Raw genomic sequence first — 9,635 nt, 5'->3', positions numbered from 1 at the left:
TATATATTAATTTTATAACCCTAAAAAATACTATAATAATTATATATATTAATGTAACAATTTTATACCCCTAAAAACTATAATAATTATACATATATATATTAAATTAAATTTTAAAAATTGGTGACCGTTGGATCAGTTTCAATATACATACCATTCAATTTCTTTAAGTGTTATACATACAAAATAAATAAATTTAAATCTACTTAATAAATATATATATATATACACACATCATTGAACTTGATGGGATACAAATTCTATGGAACTTTTCGATGGTTATAAAACGAAAAACTAATTTAAATCAATATGTCGCTTAAAAGCGACACTGGGTTTCAAAATATTTAAAAAAACTAATTTAAATTGAAGATCGAATTCATTCATTCTATTCATATATGGTCAATGAATGTAGCTGTAAAAAATCATCAAAATCGGAGTTAAAATAACCGTTAAATCGTGATTTTTCGTTTATAACCGTCGAAAAGCTTTGTCATGTTACTTGATCTCTGAATGTTTGTTTTTTGTGATTTTTTGCTGATGTGATCTCAAAGCATATGCAAACAAGTTTGACGGTTGGGATCGTTGAAATTAGTTTCGCAGAATTTGTATCCCATCAAAATAATAGATTGACTAACACTTAGAGTTTATTTATACTTTTATTAAGTATAACATAAGATTTTGTGGTATCCACTTGTGTAAATATTTTAATTTGAAGATCGAATCCATTCATTGTATTCATATAGGGTTAGGAGTATAGCTGTAAAAAATCATCAAAATCGGAGTTAAAATAACCGTTAAATCGTGATTTTTCGTTTATAACTGTCGAAATTAGTTTCATAGAATTCGTATCCAATCAAGTTCAATGGTGTGTGTGTGTATATATATATATTAAGTAGATTTAAATTTATTTATTTTGTATGTATAACACTTAAGAAATTGAATCGTATGTATATTTAAGCCAATCCAATGATCACCAATTTTTTAAAATTTAATTTAATATATATATATAATTATTATAGTTTTTAGGGATATAAAATTTAATTTAATATATATATATATATACACACTTTATGTCGCTTAAAAGCGACACTAGTATTTAAAAATTATTAAAATAATGTTTACGTCGGTTTAAAAGCGACACTAGTATTTAAAAATTATTAAAATATATGTTTACGTCGGTTTAAAAGCGACATAAACATTTAATAACGCTTATAAGCGACAGTAAATCCGACTTCATGTTCAGTTAGTGTCGCAACTGCCTAATCCGCTACTATATTAGATTAAAGCGACACCACCCTCCGACACTATAGCCCCCTTTTGTAGTAGTGCATATTTGAATGTTAGGTTTACCTAAAATATATATATATATATCCTACTTGGAACCTTCAACATAGAACGTATATCTAACATGCAACCCGTCCGTGATGTCTAAATCAAATGTGAACATGCAAGACTCATTAAGTTTTGTGAAAACCCTTTGAAAAATCATATAACCCTTAAGACATATCGTCCATCATAAGAAGTTACAAATATTAACCACAAGAAGCCTTAGTCAATTCCAGGGACAATCCTCTATCAAAATTGCATCAAATTACTTTTCTAAATATCCTAATGGTGGCCAATCATCAAGATAATTAGATAGTTTTAAACGGTGATTAACAATTCAAAACTTGCATGCATAATATCATAAGCAAACTGAAAAGAAACTACATATTCTTGTTAAGGCTCGTGGCCACGCCCTAGCAAACGAAATTAGTTACAAACAATCATAAAATAAAATATTATTAAAAACATGGATAGAAAACACCCTGTAAGTAAAAAGTCTAAAATTCTCCAAAATAGTGTGTGCGTTCTCCTCTTCTTCTCCCTAAAGACTAAATAGCCTTATTTATACTACTACAAAATAAAACCCTACCTAGAAAATGTCTTCTAAAAACTAGGATACACTACTACAAAATAAAACCCTACCTAGAAAATGTCTTCTAAAAACTAGGATACATAATAACGTAAAAGAAAATTAGGAAACATAATCCTAATCAAATATGGAAAATCTGCCCAGTCACAAATCAGCCACGTTTTTGGATTTTTAGGGCTCCAAAACAGGCCCAAAATGATAGAATTAAAACTTGAGATGTCCCGAACATAATTGCACAAGGCCTCGAACCCAAAAGACACAATCTTGAACTCCAAAAAGCCCAAAGAAGCCCAGAACGTCACTTTGACAGCACTGCGCGCTGCTCCTTTATTTCATTACCATAAATAAACCGTTTGATATAAAAATCTGAAATTTTGATATGAACAAGTTAAGAGATATACGAACATCATCAATATCATTTTGAGTTATGTGACACCCTAGCATTCACTATCTTATGCTGATAATTTTAATTTGATTTCAAGTTGGAAGTAAATTTCCAGATACATGTGAAAGGATGAATCGGGGTTGGTTTCCAATATTGGACGAAATGCAAATATGATTCCCACTTTCAAGTTAATATTTTTTGTTGTAAACTTAGCTTGCATTATTCATATCGTGTCAGGTATATCAGTAGTAGTTTTGTACATTCAGTCATCATTTTTGTCTTTTTTATTATATGAGAAGATTCATCCAACCACTACTGTAGAAATTTTGGTGTCCTCTACACTTATAAGTTATAACCCTAGGTATGAAGATTCCATCTTTTTCCCAGTTCCAGATTCGACTTCTTATTCTGGCAATTAACCTCTTTGGATTCTATCTTCCCTGGTTAAAGTTGTAAGGTATTAATCTTCTCACGGGTAGAGATTAATCAGTGTAATATTTATTTTACTGCATGCCCATCTGAATTCTGAAGCAAGCTGTGCTGGGCATATTAATTAGCCATTGTCATCATCCATCATATATACATGACCTCATATTTAATAATGTCCTTCTCATGAACGGTAATTGACAGATGAGAAGTGTAGAAAGAGTTGGGAGAATCAAACAAGTGACGTTTTAGATTATTTGGTTCTCCAGGAAAATATGAAAACTCCATGGAATCTTTTCCATTTATACCTTCTACCAAAAGAGAGGGCCCAAAGTTCAACGACCAACATGCAGAGAAACTCTTAAGAGAGAGAGAGAGGTTCATTACATTATTCACATGGGCTCACAGTAGAGAAATTACATCATCACTGCTATCCCGTTGCACATTTAGGAAAATACAGCCAATTTAACAGGTTATCTACTGAGAAGTAAAATTTTCCAGAACTAGTCTTTGTGTCTAGTTTGCATTGTGATGAAGTGATTAAAATATATGATACTTATTTTCATTTTGAATCCTAAAGGTGGAGAGCAAATTACATAGCACAGATACATTGCCATCGTGATGTCAACGTTGTGCCAATAATACAATGTCACGTAAAGAGAAATTTACATGTCGTTGTACTATTGACACTGGACGGCAATGTATCAGTGTCATGTAAGTGCTCCTAAGGTGGTATTCATGCATGCCATATGTGGCTGCATATGCTATTTCTCAATTTGAGAAGATGAGCACTAAAATGACTGCAGCCTGTACTCAAGTTTTGGCTGCAATATAGCCAGCATATATGCAAACAACTTTGTCTCATTGGACATCCCCGAAGGGCCACTGTAATCACATCCCCAATTTTCCTCTCCTTTCTTTTCATCTACATTAGATTAATTTGGAGGAAGTAAGCTAAACTTGAAACAATAACAGAAATGTACAGCAAGAAAGTATAACAAAGAAACTATGCTCAAAAGGATGATATATCCAACCACTGAAACAAGACCAGCAAGTAGCTTAACGAAGAAACTTCTTTTTTTCTTTTGTGTTCAATTAAAATATTCTGAAAATTGGCGAAATTCACCACTCCTGTTTTTTATTGAAGTCATATCAGTGTTATCTATATCTCAAGCAGTTTCATCACGTTTTGTTTAATTTCAAGTGAATTTCATAAGAACTATAAATTGTTCTGAGAGATGTGTACGTAATTGGACCCAGTCGCAGTTGAAATATATACATATCTGACCATCATACATTCATAAGTTCAGACCATCTATATACAAAAGCCCTCAAGAAATAGTTAGTCCTGCAACATTAACTATGTAAGAACCAAGCTAACCATTAACTATGTAAGAACCAACCTAAGGCTTGATTCCGAATCAACAAACACAGAACAATTATAGGAACCTCCAATTGAAAATTATAATCCAGACAAAAGGTTCAGATAATCAGATGACCAAATTTCACCCCATATAGTATTTAATGGAAACCCTTCACTGAATTAATGATGATGAGATAATGAACACATATACGAATATATGAAATCTTAACATATTGGCAGATTTGAGTACGGCCGGCCGTATAACTACTATTTATCTAAAAGACTACGGCTAGGTATTGGTTCGATCACCAAAGTGCCTGTTGAGGAGCAAGAAATCATCGTACTGTGTTGTGTCATTAAAAAACCCTAAAACCCCCAAATATCTGACATTTCCGTGCAAGTTTTGCACAAAAAAAAAAAAAAAAAAAAAAAAAAGAATAGATAAATTATAAAAACAATTTATCGAAACCCGAAACACAAATATACTAATGAATTACATATTGACAAACTGAATTAATTGAGGTCATGAAACAATACCTTTTTATTTCCAGTAGCTAGGGATTATAAGGTGTTATGTGGGAATTAGGGTTTTGATGATCTCATGCTACCAATAACAGGTGAAACTGCCAGATGATCTGATCTTCCCTAAACGAAGTAAGGAGTTATAAGATCATGCTGGCAGCTTCAACTGCTACCAGTGCATGATAAGAACATATGCATGCACACTGCAAACTCCTTTCATCGGAGAGACAGAGAGAGAGAGAGAGAGAGGGGGAGAGCGAGAGAGGGGGAGAGCGAGAGAGAGAGAGAGAGAGAGAGAGAGAGAGAGAGAGAGAGAGAGAGAGAGAGCTAGTGAACTAGGGTTTGGTGGAAAAGAAAGAGGATGGGAGGAGGGTATTAATAGAGCCAGAAGGTGGAATTATCATTTCACTTAGATTTAGATGTAATATTAGAGGGACTGCAAAGCTAAAAAAGTTAATAATAAAAACAAAATCAAAAGATGTAAGAGGACGTAAGAAAGGAGGGTGGTCCCGATGTTTGCACATTGAATATTATCGTGTGAAGATGGCATTTTACCAGCAATCATGCCTATGCACGTTAGTGCAAACTCGATTTCCATCAATCCTCATCCCTTAACAACTAACAATTAAACCATTAACTTTATCGTTTGTCAAAAAAAAAAATAAATAAATAAATCACTCCAAGACCAAACCCCATGCAGTTTGCAGAAAACCGCATGCGTTTGCGGACAGAGGGGACCCTAAATTCACATCTCTCTCTCGCACTCTGCAACTGCAACAAGGCAAAAGTATCAACCATGACCATGAGAGAGCCAAAGGAAAAGGAGAGGTGACTAGTGTGTTTAAATTTTGGGACCATTTTGCATGTTACAATTACCTAAATATAGGTATTGCATAATGTTTCACACATAAAGGTGAAAGAAGAGTGCATCTCAATTCTCATCCCAAGAAAATGATCTCCATCTCTCTCTTCTCTAATTAATTTCAAATATATATGTTTATTGTATTAAATCCATTCCATTTAAGTATTTTTCTCATTTTATTGATAATTGCCTTTTTCTTTGTAAAATTGCCATTTGTTGAATATTTGGTACTTCTGCATCTGATTGATGCCAGCTGCAAAATACTAGTTATTGGAAATATTTGATACCCTTCAAATTACAGAAGGAAAAAAATATCATCAAGAAAAAAGAAATCTGATACAGACATTTTGGAAAATGACTACTGTTAAGAAAAAGCTCTGGTTGTTTAAAAGTGCGGTTCCTTTTCTTTTATAGACACTAGGTGTGATGATGAGACCAATGTACGCAACCACCCCTTGGATTAAAAGTATGAATAGCAGAAACTAGCTAGCTAGATGTTCATTGGTCTAAAATCGCTGAATAAATATGCCTAACTTTTTCGAGATTTTTGCCCACGATTATTTGATCTAATGATATTTTGTTGGTAGAAATCTAGAATTTCGTTTCCAAAATACTTTTTTGGGATTTTTTTTTCTCCTGTTGTGATTTTGAAAACCCGTGCTTTCGTTTTCGTATAACTAAACAAAAACACTGGAATAAATTTGTTTTATTTATAGATTCTTTCGTACAAAGAAAATGATTATATTCCTTCGGTTTTTATGTATATTATGTAAAAAAAAATCAACAAAATATTACAATACTAACAATACATCAAACAATATTTATGCTAATTATAAGAGTCAATTACTAATCAAAAAAGAAATTGCATTGCTGTTTCTAAATCCATAGGAAAACAAAACCGCAAAATAGAACTTGAATTGCAGTCTCTGAATATCCCAAAGCATACTAACAACACACAAAAATTGTATTAGATGGCTTCATTTGGTGACTTGTATTGAATTGAATAGTATACTTTTTCTTTTTTGAACAAATAATATTACCTACATTAAGGAGGAGGGAATAGAATTAGCCTTACAATGCGATGTTAAAACTTACTACCATTTCATTCCATCATGTTGTGGAATGTTTTAACTTTCTAGGGTGATGATGTTTGCAAGATTAGCATCATGCACCTGCCCTAATTTGTACATGACTGACATACCAATTACCAAGCAAGATCCCGGACTAGGAAATATTATTAAAGTATGCATAGTTAAATTTACTTAACATTAATATATGAATCTTTATATATTGCTAGTGTAAAATTCACATGTGACTCAAGGCCTGTTTGATTTTTTCGGGTTTTATCTTTTTGTGCTTGAGAGTTTGAGACGAAAATGAGTTATGAAGAAGGATGTTGAGATAATGGGAAGAAATAAAGAAGAATTAATGAAAACAAAATCTTAAAAGTGGAAAACAACTTAAATTATTTTAGCTCCTGTGTCCTAGTTTTTGTTGTCACATTTACTTGCACATTTTTTTTACATCTCTTCCACCATCTTTCTCTACTCTTCCTATTTTCTCATTTCTTTCATATACCTTCTCCAACTATAAATTAAGCAGAAAACATCAGATGACCCCTTTAGTGACATGATAAATGGGTCTATTGGTCAATGAAGACTGTCATACGTGCCAACTATTTCAAATAGGGACTGGTATTTGAGATATATGGACTGATATATATGGATCAGTGTCTTTCAAGCCACATTTTAGTAGTTAAAGTAAAAACTAAAAATTAAAAACAAAATGGTCAAAAGATTTATCAAAGTGTGATCCCATTTATAAATATCTGAATTAATCTACTACTAATGCGAAACTTATGCAGCTATGCTTTGAGCAATGTCTGCCAATCTGAGCAACCAAAGGTGGTCCAGTATGACTCCCAATTTTGCCCTGAAAGTGACCTAATTTCGTCACTTTCACTAGTTTGTAAACCACTGGTGCTGTAGTTTCCCTGCCCCCAAAGAAGAAAAGGAGTAAAAGAAAACAATTGCAGTAAGATAATACGTACAAAAACCACCTCTTACACTTGCTCTTACGTATCAATGGAAAAAGCAGACCTTTCAGTATTTGTTACGACCTTAAAAATGCATGCAATGTGGGTGGCATTGGTTTCTGTAAAATTGGCATATTATATAGTGTTCCTTAAAACTGGTACTTTTTTATTTAAATCTTGGACTGAAATAATTTTCCAAGCACAAGCACAGAGAGATCCTTCCAAACATTAGGACACAACGAACAAGTCAAAATTAGAAGATGGATGATCAAGCTTTTGGGTGCTCACAAGTCACATGCACTCCTATATACTACGAAGTAGAGGTGGGTTCGTGCCCATTGAAACTTATTAAAACCGAACCCACCCTTATTACGAAGAGTTATCTAACAAGAACGAGTCTTCTAGTGAGTGGGAAAGTTAGGATGGAATCAAAATAGGAGGTCTTGTATTTTTTTAATAAAGTGTTCCATAAAAAAAATATGATCTAAACACTCCTGTACAAGGTTTTTTTTTCTTCCTACAACTACCCAACTAGATACTATATATATATAGTATTAGTAGGATGAAACTACAATACAAGGCTTATACTTTTGAATAAGATGTTTTACAAATAACATGATCAGAACACTTTGTGCATTTCTCCCTATTACCACTGATATCTAGAGAGAGAAGGAGATGGGTTTACAGTTTTCTTTGGGGCGTGTTCCCTAAGAGTTAAAGGCTAAAGTCCTAGGTTATTAAGAAATCTGGTCCCAATTGTAGGATGGCAGAGTTGTAAAATAAGGTGATGGCAGTGGGCTAGAGAGACTAGATCACTAGAGTTGTAAAATAAGGATAAAGCAGCAGAACGTTGCAGCAGCTCAGCCCATAAACCATACAAACATGCATTGCCAGGTCGAGACATAATTGGTTAGATAATGTGTACTTGTTATATAATGATTGATTTTTTAGCAAGATACGGAATGTATTGTTAAATATTCAATATGATTCCATAAGATTTAGTTTTGCCCAAGTAATGGATTCTAGTCGATTGAAAATATCTTCTGATCAATTCAAAAAGTATTTCGATTCCATAGAGTACGCACAACTCATGATTAAAATTATATCTATATAGTTCATTTTGTAAAATAAATTTACAGTTGCATTTTAATAAAATTCATCATGCAGTCCTCTAATATAAAAACAAAAAAGAACATCAAATATAGAAAAATGCATGATTATTTTGTTGAAATATCCCACATCGGTTGACATAGAAAAAGAAAAGTTTAAATATCCAAATCTCACTTCAACTAATATCGAAGTCTTTTGTTATAAACCCTAAACTTGTTGGATTATGCATGTGATAATTAACAAGTTGGAGATTGTTGTGTTCCTTTCAAGTGCAAATATAAGGATAGTATAACGGCACAAGTAAGGGTGTTGAACCACAGGAACTGATTAGATCTTTATGACTTACTAGCTTTATGTGAACCCTAACTAAACAATGAAATTGATAAATTGAGTTTGGATTTTTGTTGGAAAAGTAAAGTAACTTAAAATGCAATAGAATGTGAATATGAATGATAAATTGATGGAACTGGAGATATCGATTTCACCATAACAAGTCAATTCCATGAAAAGTAACTCAAACGTATTCAGTTCTCCAATTTACAACTAGGGTTCGTTTTACTTATTTATGATTATCCATTTGATGTGTGGTTGTGATGAAGTACTCCCAATCTGCAACCTAGTTGTGATGTTCAACTTAGATTACCAATTAAGATTCCATTAAGAACTGTTGGGGCCCAAAAATGTCACACACCAATCCAACCAAGTTTCAAAGCCCAATTGTCATGCAAAGCCTACATTCAAGCCCAAACACATGCCAAGGCATGAGATTGATGAGGAATATATTTACAAACACGCCATGCCACGGTGATTAAGCCTAATACTCACTCCATGCTCATGCCTCTTCATCACGCCATGCTTCCTCATGCGAATCACTGCCATGCTAAGCCTAAGTCACATATTCGAGACTTGTCAAGTGGATTGTGGTGTGGATGGTTACAGAAAGTTATCGGGCCTACATGAAATTAAGGTTATGGAAGACTTTGGGCTGCTTGGGGCCCCAAGATCCAAACACATACC

The 9,635-nt window shown here is 33.1% G+C and overlaps 1 long non-coding RNA gene across 1 annotated transcript; it reads right to left on the bottom strand.

Moving 5' to 3' along the window:
* Positions 1 to 3,060: 3,060 nt before the first annotated feature.
* On the bottom strand, positions 3,061 to 4,931 carry LOC148690004 (uncharacterized). Its single transcript, XR_015958038.1, has 2 exons — positions 4,627 to 4,931; positions 3,061 to 3,651 (listed from the first exon to the last, which is right to left on the bottom strand). It is a non-coding gene; the product is annotated as an uncharacterized LOC148690004 (long non-coding RNA).
* Positions 4,932 to 9,635: the final 4,704 nt, after the last annotated feature.

This window comes from Pyrus communis, chromosome 16 (genome assembly GCF_041283825.1).
Source record: "Pyrus communis isolate YQ-2024b chromosome 16, ASM4128382v1, whole genome shotgun sequence".
NCBI classification, from domain to species: domain Eukaryota; kingdom Viridiplantae; phylum Streptophyta; class Magnoliopsida; order Rosales; family Rosaceae; genus Pyrus; species Pyrus communis.
Note: the sequence above shows the minus strand (reverse complement) of the source record. Positions and strands in the feature narration are given on the sequence as shown.